Source organism: Halyomorpha halys, unplaced genomic scaffold (genome assembly GCF_000696795.3).
Source record: "Halyomorpha halys isolate HHAL.00 unplaced genomic scaffold, Hhal_1.1 Scaffold71.1, whole genome shotgun sequence".
Taxonomy (NCBI): Eukaryota; Metazoa; Arthropoda; class Insecta; order Hemiptera; family Pentatomidae; genus Halyomorpha; species Halyomorpha halys.
This window is the reverse complement of record NW_027107476.1, coordinates 1,653,802-1,672,922: the sequence shown is the minus strand read 5'-3', so window position 1 is coordinate 1,672,922 and position 19,121 is coordinate 1,653,802. Positions and strand designations below refer to the sequence as shown.

At 30.3% G+C, this 19,121-nt stretch overlaps 1 protein-coding gene across 6 annotated transcripts in view; it reads right to left on the bottom strand.

The window, feature by feature from the left end:
• The window catches only part of LOC106692791 (uncharacterized), a 102,922-nt gene that overhangs the window by 70,219 nt on the left and 13,582 nt on the right, over positions 1–19,121 (bottom strand). The window contains exon 1 of one of the 6 annotated variants that reach the window (XM_014438966.3): positions 18,530–18,548. The exons of 2 other annotated variants lie outside the window; for them this stretch is intronic. The gene's annotated coding sequence lies outside the window, so the exon portion shown is untranslated. 3 more of the 6 variants (XM_067045816.1, XM_014438965.2, XM_014438963.2) reach the window with 3 other exon arrangements.

Genomic DNA, 19,121 nt, shown 5'->3' with positions numbered 1-19,121 from the left:
AAGAGTGGAAATGTATTATTATAAAGAATAACAAAATGTTCTAGTGTGATTAAATAAAATCTATCCAGTCCGTTTTCTGACTTATATCGTCTCGTTAGAACCGCTATATTTATAATATAATTGAGAATAAAAGGATGTAGTTGCAGAAATAAATATCAGTTTATTAATATATTATATGTAGGAGTGGGTAGCTCTGTGGTAAGGCATTGTGCTACTAATTCCAAGGACCCGGGTTTGAATCCGGCTATGGCAGATAATTGTTTTCAATTTCACTGTAGCCGTGAGTCAGTCCTGTCGGTTCGGGAGACCTCTGGACGGTTTTTTAGTATACTATACATTAATTACTTGTTTTAGAAATTAATTTAGAAAACTGAATTATTTTGATCCTTTCCTCTCAACTATCTTTATTTCTCTCAAACCTTTCAGCCCGTTGGTCATTATCAAGGAGAACTTAAAATTGATACACCAAGTATTAAGATTTTTCCATTACAAGCTCTTATGCCTAAGTAGATTCATAAACATTTATACTTTTATTTCATCCACTTCAACTATATAATACATTGGCCTATTTGTTATCACCAATTCATTAACTAAACCTACATTTTACTAGCAAAAAATTAAACTTGTGTAAATCAAGTTTAAGGTGTTCTTGATAGGGCTGAAACGGAGAAAAATCATGATAAATGAGAGAAAATGAATAAAAAAGTTTGTGTTTTATGGAATAAAATCTTTTCCTCGATAAACGTTCCATACTTCCCCGAGATTGACCTCAACTAATGTTTTAATCGGATTTTTTATTCTTTCCCCAAGTGGTGAAGAATAACCCCGCCGATGACACCTGTTGCTGTTCCATTTATAACTGACAATCTCTATTCTAATTAATGTCATATCATTCAATACTTTATTGTTGCTTCAAATAACAGTCGTCAATAAAATTTGTTCCTATCTTATTTTTATTAAATCAACAATTTCTTTAAATATTAGCATTCTAGTAGTGCCTGTTTCGAAGTATGTTGAATTCCGTTGAAGACTGATATATACGATGTACCATTTATAAGTATCACTGGCTCAACGTAAACTTATTTAATCCAAAGCACGTGTTGATGCCAATTTACTTTCTATCTGTATTACATACTGAACGTTAATAATCAACTTGAAAAATCGACACACCCGAACATGAGCGTTACCCGCGGGGACTAGCTGCTCCCCCTTAAAAATAAAAAAATAGGAAGTAAATAAAAAATATTTTTTTTTCCCAAGCAATAATTGTCATAACTAATAAAGCATTGATATAATTTTCTTAAAATTTTGATTCCATACGCCTTTCCCGTGTTGAAATGTCACAAACTAAACGACCATGGCTTTTCCCTTCCCTTGATCATTGTCTCAGTCTGCCCACCTCTACTAGAAGATAAAACGGTCAGGAGACGATCATACTGCTTTACTCTTCCTCATCTCGCCGACTCAAACTCCAAATATATAGGTGTATCTTGCGGCCTGCCGAGAGCACAACTTCTTTTGGGATTTCAAGATTCGTTGTTCAGGAAGATGGTGCAAACAATGGCGTGGAAGATGCCTTCGGATTTTCCTCCAGTCCCGAAGAGCATAAGGCGAAGACATATCAAAGTCTTAGATTCCCTCCAAATTCAGACTAACTCCTTCTTCCTGAAATAGAGAGCAGCACCACCTTTAATGCGAAGGTAGGAATTAGTGCGCAGAGACTAATACTGTAAAATTGTAATTCAGCTTTGTATGATAGAGACACAAAATTTAGTTATTTATTGGTGTAAGTCAAGAGAATCAGAACTTAAAGTGTGCTCAAATACTTCAGATTACTTTAACGCAAATTTCAGACGTTTTTCACTCTGCCCCCAAGAATGGGGCAGGACTATAGAAAAATGAATTAGCACACCATTTCACTTGAATAATCTTTTTTTAATTGCCTCAAATGTTTCAGATTTTATGTTTTAGGGGTTCGGAAAAAAAACAAACCTGAAATTGGTATAACTTAAAAAAAAAAAGTGTAATCTTGTTCTAATATATAATATATTATCCAATATATTATTACTCAAATTATTTAATATAATTAAACTTTTTTTTTAACCTCATAACTTTATTCACATTTATTAATTTGCTCCTCCCATAGGCATGATATAAAGTGTAATTATTAGACGGGAAGATCCCACGCCCAGCTCTTGTTCAGTCTTCTACGGACGGGCCGTCTGTAGCTCAGGTAGTTAAGACATGGGTCTTTCCACCCTGGGAATTGCAGTGGTACCAGCTTCAATCCGGTCAGGGGTTTGACTTTTATTTCTGTGGTGGTCCCACGAAATGAAAACATGACCCACCATCGTTAGAACAGGGTGGTACCCTGTAAATAACCTACCGGGATGTCTGAAAGTTCCAGAAAACGGATCATAAAATAAGTAAAAAAATTCTACGAAAGTTATTGGACGTGATTGTTGTTATCATGGCAATTATGAGGAGAATTAAAAAGATATATATTTATGAACGTATAATCATATTATAGTCATGAATAAAAAATAAATAGCACACTTACAAAACCTGTTGGGTTAAATTATAAAATTCTGTATAAGATAAATCAAAACATGTTTTCTTATTCAAAGGTGAAAAAAACAATCAAACTTCTTCATTGCTTGTTGCGTTGTTGGTAAACCTTCACTTTTATTGATTTCTAGAGGCCTATTTGGGATAGATTCAACTAGCCTTTTTTGTGTGTTTTTATGCTGTAAATTATACTGATGCCAGGATATTTTGGTAATATTTTCAGGACTTTAGGAGAGTTGAATGTTAGTCATTCATACCCCAAATGTGCTGTTCTGATCGTTGACCTTGAGAAACAACAGAATATTGTTTTTAATGTTCAATTTTACCACACTCATTCATGGACAGCACTTAAATGTTGTCTCAGAATTTCAATATATGAATGTTTATTCATGATAACATCATTAAAATGCAAGCTACCAGACCCTGTATCTCACAAACAGCACAGTGCATTACACCACCAGCTCTACGTTTTACAGTGGCTCTAGGAGTTTGATTATTGTCTATTCTTCTTCAACTTTATTTTTCAGAAAGTTAATTTTTTTTTGTTTAATTTTCTTTAAAAATTCGATTCATATCTCATATTTTTTTTGCTGGTAATAGTTTTTTTCTTGCAACCCTATCCTAAAATTAATATTTTCTGAGAAAAATCTAAACAGTTTTGGATTGTTTTTTCTGATTAAATAACATATTCATTAATAATAAATATATCAATAATAATATGTTTATACGATCATAAAAATTATTGTTTAAATTTCATCTCATAAATACCATGGCAACAACAACCATGCCCATGATGTGCGTATAGTACAATAGCCCAAGAGGAGAAAAAAGGCATTCATCCCAATTTTTGAGTACTTAATTGAAAACTATGTATAACTATAATTACTAGTTAAAATTGATGAGTCTGTCAAGTATACGTAGGGGAAATAAAAAATTACGGCTGTTTCAAAACGTTAAAAATAATTATTTTTTTATTCGGAGCTCTGTATCTTTACAACAACCGACAAAAAAAGAAAATATAAGAGAGCTTCATTTAAAGTAGAGTAAATTTGCTAAAATTTAAGCCCTTATAGAGGTATTTAGGTTCAATGTTTCTCGAGATATAGCTTTTTAAAAAGCAACGTTTCATAAAAATTTTGTATGGAACGTACTGAAAGATCAGTACTTAGTGAATTTATTTTAAAAATCTATATCTCAACTACCATTTGACGAACATATGTCTATTAGCACTCAAATTAAGGCTAGTTTAATGAGCTATAAAGTAGTTTTTGACGTTTATTTCCGTAGTAGTTTTCATGATATTTGCTAAAAGAAATTGATTTATAGTTGTTCGGACAAATTTTCATTTGCCAAATTTATATTCATATGGGAATATCATTACAACTCCTACCCCTACGAAGATAAGTGTCATAAACTACTTTATAGTACATTACCCTACTTACCATACTTTAACTCGATTGCTAATAGACATCTATACATCACACAGTTCCTGAGATATAGATTTCTCAACATAAATTAACTAACTATTAATCTCTCAGTAGATTTTTAAGAAATGCTGCTTTTTAAAAAGCGATATCTCGAGAACTATTGAACGTAATTAGCTCAATTAGGGCTAATATTTCAGCAAATTTACTCTCCTTAAAATAATGTTCTTTTAGATTTTCTAGTGTTGTTGGTAGTTTTTAAGATATAGAGCTCCGAATGAAAAATGATGGTTTTAATATAGGCGCCATTTTTTATTCCCCCTCCCTATACTTGGAAGACTCAACAGTTTTGACTAGTAATTATACGTATTTTTCATTAAATTAATCAAAAATTGGTGTGAAATAACTGCCTGTTTTCTCCTCTTGGGCTCTTGTACCAGTAGAAGACAAAACAAGAGGTGGGATCATCCCGAATAAAAATTAAATTTTATATCCAGTAATTAACAGAAATATCTATCTCACTATTATTATCATTTCCATTACAGTTCTCTTGTTCAAATCCCTCCCATTCAACCACATTTTCCCTATCCTCAACAGGACCGTATTTAACTTTTAACTAGGGCTTTAGAATACGGAGGGTCTTACAGATTATAAATGACACCCTTCAAATTATTTACTGAGCAGCTTTGGGTTTTAAAAAAACATACTGCTTATATTCTCTATTTGTTTAATATCTTAAAAGGGATAAGCTTAAAAACATGTTAAACATTTACAATAGAAACAAGTATTTTTCTTGATCATTTATCAGAAAAATCATGAATTACTCCTTTAAAGTTTACAGTTTTTTTAAAGTACAACAGCTTCTATCCACATCTGTGATAAGCTAGTTAATGTTCTTGACGTTATCGTAATTCTCAACTTTCATAAGTTCTAGTATGAGTCGTTCTAGTATCTCACTGTGTTCTAGTATGAGTCGTTCTAGTATCTCACTGTGTTCTAGTATGAGTCGTTCAGAAGCCAATGTGGTCAAGCCCAGAAAACAAAATTTGAATTAATGTTTTTTGATACATTAATTATTAAAATTCTTGTTTTATTAAATTGATCAGAAAAGTATATGAAGTATTTTTTCTAATTGTAAGCTGCAAAAACCTAGATACAACAGGATATTTAAATAAAAACGTGTTTGTTGGAAAAATGACTGCAACTTAAGAATTTTAGGACTTAGCAGCTGAAAAAAATAAGAAATTTATGTAAAAATGATACAATAACATTTGTTGTCAAGTTTTATATTATAATAAACATCTTCTTCCGAGTTATTTAAATGTAAATTTTGATCTCCACATTTCTTAATGTCCTGTAAAAGTCGAGTTCAATTGGAGGTATAAACTTCAATAAATTCATGATGTCTTTTTTTGTTTCTTTTGAAATTGTTCTTCCATCAGGATACAATATTGGTTGAGTTATATTTTTGAAACAGCCGCCATTTTTTGTTTCCTCTATCTATACTTGACAGACTCATCAATTTCGACTAGCAATTATACATACTTTTCATTAAAGTGATCAAAAATTGGGGTGAAATAACTACCTTTTTTCTTCCCGGCTTTTGTACTATTAGTATAAAGATGGTACTGTTCCTAATAAAATAAATATTATATTGCACATGTGTATTTATTTTTTGCATATTGTTTCTAAAGAAACTAAGTAAGTTCCAGAATAAACCTGTTCTTCATTTCATTTCATACTTATTTATATATTCAATACATAAAAAAATAAAATAAAAAATAACGTATCTTTGTAGACTATAATATGGATTCGACCGACGAGGCTGACACGTTCAATCACGAAAACGAACGAAATCGGTTTGTTTACACTTTCCGCTGAGCCTTCGCTCTGCATGAATCATTAAATGAAGGAATTAATTGCTCTTCCATTAAGAGTTAGCTTAAGGTCAAGTTCTTTTATCGTCATCCTTTGAAGTTAAAACTGAATGAAATTGAAACCAGTATGTTTCTCCATACTACACTTAAAATGATTCTTACAAAAACTGGAGAATAGCAGAAAAAAAATTTTAATTTATATTAGTGGAAATAAACATTAAATGATTACTTCTATAAAAGAATTGATCTTGGACCTGCTACTTAAGATTCACTATATATGTAAATTACATCAGGAACTAATCCATTAATAAGCGCTAAAATATTGTACTTTTTGTTCGTGGAAATTTGAATAAAATACAAAATTTAATAAATATTGCCAGATTATCACTGTTAGTGCCGTTCGCATGTGGACCATCATTTGGTTTTGAACAATTATTAAGTTTAGGTTTACAAAAATTAACCCGCCCCACTAAGACCCACAGGAAGCGAGGTTCTATATTAATTTTGTTGATATTTGCTTAAAACGGGAAGAGGAGACTTTAAGATAGTTTAATCGAGCAATATTTAAAAAGTACCTGAAATTGAAAAATGGTGTGATAGCAAAATTTAAACATATAAAGTGATAGAGAGTTTGAAACCGGTATAATATTTTATCAAATTAATTACAAATTATTATACTTTCTTTTATTCTCGAATGATGATATATCCACAAAAACATAGGTTTTCATATTAAAGGAACATGAACTGTTTGTTTTAGAAAATCATGAACTAAGTCGCGTTTAAATCACAATGTGAGTGTGATTAGCAGAAAATGTTCTAGCAATCAATTGTCCAACCATGAGTCCCCTCTTTCCGTTGTTAATAAATGTTTCAAACTTAAGATAAGATCGTTGCTAAATCCGGGATTAGGGGGCGGGTGGCTCGGGTAGCCCTCCCTTCTATTTATTACTCACTAAAGGTAAAGGGTAAATTACTATCACTAAAGGTAAATAAAGGTATAATTGGTTTCGATTTCTTTAGAGGGATTGTGGTATTTCGTAGGTTTTTGAGAGAAAAAGTTTCCTAATCAACAAAACCTTGAAAACTCCAATATTAACTTAACCAGGCCTTTTTTATCAGAAAATGTTATACGTTGAGATTTCTAAGACACTGACATAGATGCTTGTTAAATAACCATTAAGTAGTTTAGTAAAAAGACTATTTCCATCTTCGTTGTTGTTCGGTAAATTCAACAATTTTCAGAACAGCAAATTTTCAACTTTATCTGATTTGGTTCCTACTTTTTTGATGAAAAATCTACAATATCTGTATATTCTTGAGAATGTGGTAGTATTCTAATTTCATTTCACATAGCAGGACTAATTACTGTAAATTTAATTATAAAGGATAAAATTATAAAATACCTAATCTTTTTTCAAAGCCTAGGACAAATGAGTTTTCCTATACTAATACCGGGCTTACCAATAATGCATGTTTAGTTCCGTCTTCAAATTTCAACTTATTAGATAACCATAAAACCTTTCTATAATTTCAGTGTCCTGAAAGAGTGTGTTTGTCCATCAACCTCTTGAGTACAAGATCTTAATTTACTAGGTTGTGTATCTCCTTTCAAAGAACTGGTTTCTTTGAACAGAGCTTAATCACTCATACTACTACATGATATTAGTAGTAACCATTAGTAGTACTCTAATGATATTTCTACATTAGAAGGTCTTGAGGCCATATTCTTTTTAGGTCCCTCGAAGGATAATTAGAAATGGAAAAGGAGGAAACTAGTGGGTTTGGGTGGTAAGGGAGTTTATAATAAGGATTGATATCTAGTTCGGGCTAGATCGGTTAAATATGGAACATTAAGGTCTTTATGGATGATTTTATTTGTGACGATGTAGGAAGCATTAAGGATTTTACGTAGGATTTTGGATTGTAAGGATTGGATACAAGTGGAATTCGAAGGTTTAGTGGACCCCAAAGCTCAATTCCATACGTGCAGATAGGCCTTCCTTATTTATTTTTTTTATTTAATTTTTTTATGTCATACTGCAAGGTTAATTTTAAGTTATCATAATTATTTAATAGTCTCATGATGATATATTCATGCATATATTAAATTTGAATTCGGTGTTATACATAGGTAAGAAATTATTTGCAGAAAACATTACAAAATCTTTACATAATATTGAGGTAATTAAAACCTGATGATTTTAATCACCTTCTCCGGTGATACAGGGTGATCTCTTCCTCTCCTCTTTCTATCTCATAGCAGAAATAATTAATAATTAAATATTTCATTATTATTATTATTGATTTATGCCACCTCTAATCTTTAAATTACTAATCATTAAAATTATTAAAGCTGTATAAATTGCCAATTAATAAAAATTTGAAATGGAAATGGAGTAGGCCTATACGCATCACTAAATACTTTTAGTACCATACTGAATTTTTAATGGTATAATTTAAAAATGGACACGAACTGAGATTATTTTTCCTATGAATAGATTTAAATATTAGGCCTGTATAATAAAATTGTAGATCCAACTAATTTTTCATATGCTTGTTATTGTCTTATCTGTGTGAAGTATATAATTGTAAAAATATTGCATGTCTGAGCTAGGCCATTATTTCTAGAGCCCCAATAAATTATGATTTGATATACATATCTACACATGTGTATATATTAATTTGTACAATTAATATATTGGAGTACTACAGAGATCATTGGAGGTATTAGAATATAAAATTCCTTTCCAAGCAGTTGAACATCTCATAAAAGTTCATAGCCGAAGTTAGTTTTAATGACAATTATAGGGCGCGTTTAATGAGTTTCCGTGTGCGTGTGATGGAAACTATCAAATTGGATGCCTTTTAAATAGTTTAAGCAATTTAATACTAAATTCGTTTATGATATTTCTATAAAATTGGAAAAAAAAATATAGTTTGGCTTTACTTCCTTAATAAGCAAAAGGATGATAAAAATGAGTTGGAAAGTTTCTAGAAAACTCTTGATTTAGATGTTATACGGTGTTCTGATTCTAAAATTGGAATTTAAAAAAAAAAAAAATCTTTCCATACTAGATCTAAGTACCCTTTTTTTTCTAAGGAACTATTCAACTATTTCAATGAACTTAGATGAAAAATAAGAAGAGAATAAATAGTTAAATAAAAACTGATCGAATTTATTAGAATATTTTTATATTAAATATTATTCGAATTCAATCCTTACAATCCAAAATCCTTCGTTAAATCCTCAATGCTCCTTACTTTGTCAAATAAAATCATACATAAAGACCTTAAATGTTCCCTATGTAACCGATCTAGCCCGAACCAGGTATCACTCCTTCCATTATAAACTCTCTAATCACTCAAACCCCCTAGTTTTTAATCTTGCATCCTCTTCCATTCCTGACAATCCTCCTAGGCGCCTGAAAAGAAGATGGCCACGAGACCAGCTAATGTAAAATGTCATTAGAGTGCTACCAATGGGTAGTTTCTCTACACGCCTGTAACATTCCAATTTAACTTAGATCAGATTTACTAAATGTATTATAATGTCCAGTTGTAAATAGCAATAAATAAATAATTTAAGAAAATATATTATAAATAGGCATATTAATGATAAATGATAAATTATTAAAGCCTCATCTCTAGACAGTTACCATCTTGGTTGTCTGATTTTTTTACAAAAAAAAGAAAAATTAATCAAAATGAATCATAACTTTAAAAAAATAAATTTTGAAATTAATTATTGATTATACCAAAATCTAAATTTTGATAACATATTACTATAACTCATTTTTGCTTAAAAACGTAAAAGTTTTATATATAGTCATGAGCCAACAAATAATAACTTAATTGGATCAAAAAAGGAGTTTTAATACAAAATAAAAATTATTGAAATCAATTTTTTTGAAAGATAGATTTTAGAAATATGTCAGTATTGCATTGAGGGTGGTATTTATTGTTCGGGCTTTCAGTCAAAGTGACTTAGGAAACACCACAAACAACAAAAAGAGTTCAATATTTCAGTTTAGCTTTGATTTGTTTATATTTGTATTATATAAAAAATATAACTCAATTTTTTTTTTTATACTAAATCACTTCTGTGAAACCCTGAACTATATGAATTACAATGCAAAAAAACTAATTGACATAAACTGACCTTCACTTCTAATTTTGATTAATTAACTAGGAGAATATTTGTATGTTTATCTTTGTTTCGTTTAAAATATATTTTTTAGTATGTTGAAGGAAGTATCTAAATTTTTTTAGAATATTTTTCAGTGCTAGAAATTATTTTGAAAAATTCATGGCCTGTCCAGGGACCATTTTAATGAAAATAATTGCGTATTTAGATACTTTCTTCCCTTATTGTATTTATAAAAATATTTTAATATGTTGGTAGTAAAATAACCTATGATGAGTTCGAAAATTCACTGAAGACGATGACAATTCTTCGGACCATAGACATCCCCATGGACGTCTAGACGATGAGTGACGTCTATGTTATACGTACTTCTGACCTCGATGTGACCAATCACTGGGGTTCAAGGCCGACAAACGTGTCACAACAACAACAACAAAGCAACAAACTGATAAGGGATTCCTTACCTCCGGACTGGTTGGGAGCGGGAGGTGAACTCGTCACTGTTGCGTATCGACTGCTGGAGCGCGCGTGCGCCAGCGGCTGTTTTAGTTCCAATCGCCGGGACCCTCCCGACCAAGCTGCTTCTCGCTAAGGATCCCCCAAACCCTTACCTTCAATTAACAGTTCAGACTGTTACTACTAATTAATAAAAGCCATTAAAGTAGAGATTCACAATCTTTTTCTGTTTGCGGCTCCCTAATTAATCGGATTTTTTCCGCGGCGCCCTTAATACATCACATTTTTTACTTGAAAAATTGGAAAACTTTCCTTTTTAAAAGCGATTGCACATTTAACAGGGGAAAATTAAAAACAGATACTTACTATTCTCCTTGGGATAATCAAAGATCTAATTTCAACTGTTTCAGTAATATCCATATTGAGACTGGACCACCACCATGTGGTTAGGTTAGTTAAAAATAAATTAAACACGAATTTTAAATTCATAATTAATTTATTGAACGCTCATTGATGATCATCATTATTAAAATTATTAATTGGAAGGGGGAAAAAATGAAAGACCTGAAAGTTGCTAAATTCTCGGATTTTTTTCAGCATACATAATTTTTGGAGCAAAAATTCAATAGTTGGAAATTCCAAGAAAATTGCTGTATTTTTTAATTGCATATTTCGCGGCGCCCTTATGGCGGCGCACACTTTGGGAATCGCTGCATTAAAGAATAGTTTTTTTTATTTTTTTTAATAGATCAAGCTTTGAATTTGGAATAAAGTTTTGTGTGCAACAGTGTCTTTGTAGTGGTTTTGTTTTTATCTGAAACATTTTAAAACTCGGCTTATCTCTAGCGGTCTCGACTTATCCCGCTCTTAGGATATCGAATGTTTCTATATTCCCTTTTTCTCTCCTTTACATATTCACAAAATTCTTTAATATTTCCCATTTATGCATTGAATATTATTGTCGGTCGATGAACGACATGTCAGAATTTCACAAGAGGTGATCATAACACACAAAAAAAGGCAATCCTTCCCCGCCGGACCCACCCCGCTAAGACCCCGGTCCTATATCACTTTTGAAATATTCGTTTAAAACGGGAGGAGACTTTAAGATAGTTAAATCGAGCAATATTTAAAAAGCGCCTGAAATTGAAAAACTGCATGAACTTATTGGTTCAGAAATCAAACACATATTAATGAAACATATCCTTATATGTGGATTGAAAGAAACATGAACTAGTGAAATATCGTCTACTTATCAGAGTGTGAAGCACCTTTTAAAATGTATTGGACCAATAATAACTTATGCTAAATAGGTTACGGGGTGAAAACTGACTAACTTGTTTTTTCGATACGAATAGGTGGTGTGAAAAACAAAGAGGACAATAAATTAAACCTATTCATTTCTTCTTATCGCGTACGAGCTCCCAAGTTTGCTGAAATTGTAACAATTCACATCATAATAATTATTTTTTATATCTTTCAATTATTCGTTATCCGAATATAATGGCTCAAACTGCTAAGTATTAGGACTGAAATACTGTTAAATTATATTTTGAATTCATCAAAATCTTTAGATCGTAGATTACACTTTTAAAAAGTAGATCACAGTAAAAGGATAAAATTATTAACTCAGTACTTTTCTTGTTTAGTTGACTTAACTTATGTAAGTCATTTTTCAAAATATAAAAATATTTTCAAACCAATTATTTTAAAAACTTTTGTTCTCCTTGTATTGTTAGGAGATATTATATTTTATTTTAAATAATAAAAAACTATTATTTTATTAAATAATAAAAATTTTTTTTTTACAGCAAGAATCAAGTTTCAATCAAAAAAAGTAACGTAGAATTTCTCCTGTTTACTAGTTATTTTTCTAGCTGAAAGTATATATAAATCTAATTTAATTAAGTATGGTTACTTACATCTTGACTTTTTGGTTGATTACATCATATCTTGACAGCAATGTCTTTCTAATGAACCGTTCTTTTTTGAAGAGTTCTAAAGAATTTTGTATTGCTTCCGTGGTGAGTTACATCCATCATTTAACTGTCATCTAAAGTTGAGGAATTTCTTGATTATAATACACCAATTAGGGACAGCGCCACAATAACTACGTTATTTAATCCCATCGTTACTTATTCATCTCATAAATGGGTCACAGTCCATCCGATTAATTATTTTTGAGTAGTCTTGAACCTAGAAATGTAGTTTTTGCGGCATGAATGTTCTGACAGTTTTCTCCTCCCAATCTTACATCGCCTTTAAAATCCCTATTAAAAATAAAAGAGCTTTCAAAATGTGATTTCTTTTAGTTCTTTTAATGACCAAATGTGTTGAGTGGTGAAACAAACAATGTGGCCAATAAGTCAGGGAGTCACAAGGTCAGTACAACCAAGTAAATGTTCTGGGTGGAGATGATATTGATTGAGTTTTGCAGCGCTTGAAAAAATTTACTTGTTTTATTACTGAATAGTAGTGCCAAGTAGGATTTCAAAATAAATAAGTTAAAATGTAATACGTTTTTCGTAAGAGTATTATAAATAATCACTTTTGGTCGTAAATAAGTAATAAAATGAAGGTTTCATAGGCTTTTTCTCTGTCAAATAAATCACGGTTTGTTTTCAGTAATATAAAATAATTTATTTATTAATGTTTTCAGATTTTCCTGGATTACTTCTTTTTAGATTCCAGGAAGAAATTTCTTCATCAAAAATGTAAATTTAAGAGACCAATATTTTATAGATGCTCCATAACTCTTGATTTTGCGGGTTACGAGGATGCCTGATATACATTAATGTCATATTTAACTTAGTGGTAATTGTATGGAATGAATTAAAAATCCTTGATAAAATTAAAAAATGTATATACAAGAAAATAGCAACAAAAAAAAGTTCAGAAGAGACTTTTTTTTTTGTTCAGCAATTCTATGAAAGTTAACTTTTAAAAAAATATTATAGAGAAAAAGAACTTCTATTATGGATTATTATGTCTTATTCAGATGCTCCTTTTCAATAAACCATTTATTTATGCCATAAATAAAGTCAGAGCGTTTTCACGTTTATACTAACAGTGCAAGAGCTAGGAAGAAAAAAAGGCAGTTATTTCACCCCAATTTTTGATATCTTCAATGTAAACTATGAATAATTACTAATCAAAATTGATGAGTCTGCCAAGTATAGGTAGGGGGAATAAAAAATGGCGGCTGTTTCAAAACCTTAAAAAACACTACTTTTTCATTCGGAGCTCTATATCTTAAAACTACCAACAACACTAGAAAATTTAAAAGAACATTATTTAAAGGCGAGTAAATTTGCTGAAATATTAGCCCTAATAGAGCTAAACTCCAATAGTTCTCGAGATATAACTTTTTAAAAAGCAACATTCCTTAAAAATCTACTGAAAGAGTAGTAGTTAGTTAATTTATTTTGAGAAATTTATATCTCAGGAATTATGGGACGTATAGATGTCTATTAGCACTCAAATTATAGCTAGTTTAACGCACTATAAATTAGTATGACCTTTAATTTCGTAGAAATAGTAGTTTTCATGATATTTGCTAAAATTAACTGATTTATAGTTGTTCGGACGATAAGTTTGATTTATGAAAAACAATTTCAGAAACCATAGGATCTACAGATGTCTGTTAGCGCTCAAATTAAAGCTAGTTAAATTAACCATAACATAGTTTATAATGTTTATCTTTGTAGGAGTAGTCGTTGTTATGATATTTGACAAAATAGATTCACAAACCGTTAATTTCTGGTTTTATTTTTGAAAAAATATATCTCTAGATCCATAAGATGAAAATATGTCTACCAGCACTCAAAATAAAGGAAATTTAACTTACTATAAAGTAGTTTACGACACTTATCTTCGTAGGGGTAGTAGTTGTTATGATATTCCCATATGAATACAAATTTGGCAAATGAAAAATTGTGCAAACGACTATAAATCAATTAATTCTAGCAAATATCATGAAAACTTACGACGATAAAATACTTTATAGCCTATTAAACTAGCTTTAATTTGAGTGCTAACTTCTGATCTTTCAGTATGTCCCATACAACATTTTTATGAAATATATCTTTTAAAAAGAAATATCTCGAGAACTATTGAACGAAAATAGTACTATTAGGGCTTAAATTTTAGCAAAGTTCTCTTCTTGAAATGATGCTCTCTTAGGTTTTCTTGAGTTGTTCTTGCTTTTTAGGATAAAGAGCTCCGTATGAAAATTTTTTTTAGGGGTTGAAACAGCCGCCATTTTTTATTCTCCCTACCTATACTTAATAGACTCATCAATTTTGACTAGTAATTATACCTAGTTTTCATTAAAGTGATCAAAAATTGGGGTGGAATTTCTGCCTTTTTTTCTCTTCTTGGGCTCTTGTACTATAAAGTATTCTTAGTGTATATATGTATTAAAGTTACTCATTCCAGCATAGCCCACAATAGACCAGTAAAATTGCAAGTTAATCTAGAAATAACTGTAAAATAATTTCTTTTAGTGGATTCTAATGTAAAACTATTTGCTAAAGTCGATAGTAAAATATTTACCACACCACACCATTTACGCACCCACTGGTAAATCAAACATGTCAGATTTTTCAAAATGGATGCCGTATATTTTGAGGTTTATAGCCAATAACCCCAATGTATTACAAGTATTTTAAATATGTAATTTAGTAAAATTAAATGGATAAAATTGCTCAAATTTTGGTATATAATAAGTTGTGTATGGTGTTATATTGCATCTTTAATTTTAAAAAGGAAGCGCAATGTTACAAGAATACAGTGACCACTGCATTTTTATTTATGATTAGAAACTTATTTACAATAAAAAGTTTTCACTTTTTTTCTTTTTGAATTGAGTTTCTTATATTTTTAATTTAATAGTTTTTCTTATATTTATAATTTAATAATTTTTCTTTTGTTATTTAGTTTTAGTACACTCCCATAAAAATCACCTTTTTTGGTGAAGACAGTATTTATTCAACTGCTAAAGCGCAAATCTTTTAAATTAAAAGATAATTTAATTTTTTTTCGATTAGACAAATATAACATTAAATTGCTGAATAATATTTACTAAACTATTCTAGGTCAAAACACCGGTGGCTTATTTTATTCTTGAAATTTTTTTTTATAGAATGCTCAATATCTTAAAAACTAACAAGCGTACGATAACAAGTAAATATTTTTTTAAAGTAGAGTAAATTTTCTAATATTTTAGCTGTAATTACCATATTTTAAGAGATACAGTTTTTAAACACCAATATATGTCAACATAACGAAGAGCATAAAAATTTGTGAGCATTTGTCGGCAAATATCATAAGAATTACTATTCCCAGGAAAATAATTATTATAAACTACTTTACGGCACATTTAACGAGCTTCAGATTCAGTTCTTATAAAACGTCGTATGTTTAATTCTTTTAAAATTTTTTGAGGTTAATCACTTCCATTTTTGAATGAATTATTATTTATTTATTCATGATATTGTACAACGTTTCGGGACCACTGTCCCATATTCATGCACTATAAAAACCTCTTGATTTCATATGGGAAATCATGTCAACCATTTGTGCCTCAAAAAATTTTAAAAGAATTGACTCACCAGACTTCCTAGAGGTCGTATGTTTAATATTTCCAGAGATATAGTTTTTCAAATCCAAATATATATTTTTTGGAACAAAATGATTATTAATGGGTTTTCTTAGCCAATGTTCGATATCTCTGCAACTATTTGATGTAAAGATGTATATTTCGGCTCAATCTGAAGCTATTTAATTATATCATAAAATAGTAAGATATTTGCCTAGATGAATGCATATAGTATTAAGTTTTCGTAGATCGGTAAAAATATTGCAGTAAGCAAAACTGTACCTAGAAAGATAGTGAAGTTAATGAGTTCTGCCATGGCTCAATATTGAGCTCGTTAAATACACCATAAAGTAGTTTATAATGATTATTTTTCGAAGAATAGTTGTTTCCCTGATATTTGCCAATGTTCACAAAATGATTCTTTCTCACTTTGTTTTTGAGAAAACGATATTGGATTTGGAAGAAACGTTTCACATAAAGAATTTTATTAGGGCTCAAATTGAAGGTAGTTAAATGCTCTATCAATTAGTTTATTATGATATTTCAGCGTCTTGATTGAAAAATCTGCGATATTAGAGCTACGGAACTCCAGAGAGTGATAAACGTTTTACCATTGTATTTTCACGACTCACGGCTACAGTATAACAGAAAACAATTTTCTGCCCAGCCGGATTCGAACCCGGATCCTTGGATTTGGTAGCATCGCGCTCTACCACGGTGCCACCGCGCTACACTTTCTTCTAGGTACAACTAAACTTTAAGCTATTTTTACTGTACTATAATAATCTATCTCCGATGCTAGGGAACAATTTTACCGTCCAATGATACCCTTCATGCCATCTTCATAAAAAGTTAAACCCGAGTTACTCCCTTTCACGTGATCGATGTTCCAAAAGGCATTTGTGATGCTACAGAATTATTGCAATAACATTAGTAAATTGTAAATTACAAATTATAATTACTTGGCCTATTATTTTACTTGATATTTTCATAAACAAATATTGGGTAGCCATACAATCTAAAATTATCACGGATATTAGAATTGGTTAAATTAATAATAGAACAGTTGCTTTGTAACTTTATAAATAAAAGTACTTATACGATTTTATTTACAAAACTATCTTCACGCCAGTATCAAGCACACTTTATAATTCATTATAATTAATTATAACACATTCAATAATGAATAAGCATTTAAGATGGACTTACAGAATCACTGTACGGATGGTTCCTTCTAAAGGTGCATTCTACACTTGTGTACACACGATGTCGGACTTTGATATAGTGCAGAACCGCTGACGGGAGGGCAGTGTAGTAGTGCACAATAATGCCAAGGTTACCGCACGATAACATTACAAATAATTTACGATAACTCTTCCTTAAGGGCAACTAAACCGTAGTTTGAGGTTGGCCAGAGTTTAAGGGTCAATGTTCCTAAATCGTTAAATTCGAGTTTATATATATCTATTACACAATACCCTTCATTGGTAAATTAAAATTATAGAACTGGGAATCTGTAATATAATAAGAGCAAGCAAAATAATAAAACGGTAACAAGTTTAAGAGGAGAAGATGGTCGGGGAGGAGGGGAGGGCAGTCAGCATAAAAACACAAACAATAAAATATTTATTTATGCCGACGTTTAAATCTGACTTTCAGGGCTATAAAACAAAAAAGAGGTAACAACCATCAATCATAGAAACATAGAAATAATATAAATAATAAATTTGGAAATATACATAACAATAAATTTAAAATATAAACTAGTTGATTAATAACCATGGAATTACACAGTAGTAGATTGGTAACAATATAAGATAAGATACAATATTATAAAGGTAAGAAGATATGTATAAGATGAGATATGTGAGTAGAGTCTAAAAAATTGAAAAACAAAGTGAATCAGCATAGATGAACATAGATTTAGATACTACTCACATATCTTATCTTATATATATATATATATCTTTTTACCTATGTAGTATTATATTTCACCATATAATGTTATCAATCTACTACTGTCTAATTCCATTATTATTAATCAACTAGTTTATATATTAAATTTATTGTTACGTATATTTCCAAATTTATTATTTATTTTATTTTTATGTTTCTCTGATTGATGGTTGTTACCTCTTTTTTGTTTTATAGCCCTGAAGAAGACTTGAAAATCAGGTCGAAACGTCGGCTCAAATAAATATTTTTTTGTTTATTTGTGTTTTTCTGCACTCTTCGACCATCTTCTCTTATTTATCCGGCCAACTATCTTCAGCTAATTATGCTAAAAATTTTACTGGATCCAAAATTTAAGTATTACTCTAATGTAATATTAAATTAAAATGAAAAACCCACAAATATTTATCAAAATATAAAACATCAGCTCAGGCTGCTTAGACAATTAATCACGATTCGCTATTTAATATAATTAAAATTATTGACTAACGAAAACATAATACTTTACCATCTTTTCAGCTTATGAACATTACTTTGAACGGCACACCACGCACTGAGAGGTGCTGGTAATATTATTGGACAACTAGAGTATATATGCAACTTGTTTATTTCTGGATGTCGCCCAAACATTTGACATAGTCTGGCACCGTTTTCTTCTCTTTAAACTATACACCACGCCCAGTCTAGGAGGGAGCACCGTGATGTTCAATACAGGCTCCTCTACTACATACGGTATGTAACCGCGACATGCCAGTTAGCAACGATATATTAATTGATATTTACGCAGACGTTACAAAATTCCCCCAAAACGCCTAAAAAACAATTCTGAGCAAGTCTTACTAAACTAACTTTACTTTACTTAAATAAATTACAGGAATAACGCTATGTTCAGTTGTAAAATTCTACTAAATCATAAAAAAAAAAAACTTGCCAGTTTATTTTGAAAACCAATCTAATTTGAGTTACAAAATACTCGATTAAAACCCTCTAATTCGTATTTTTATAATTTGAAACAAAATTTGTTCAATATTTTTTTTCTTCCCTGTCCTGTACAATCAGTAATCGTCTATACACTAAATATAATATATTATAACTATTTC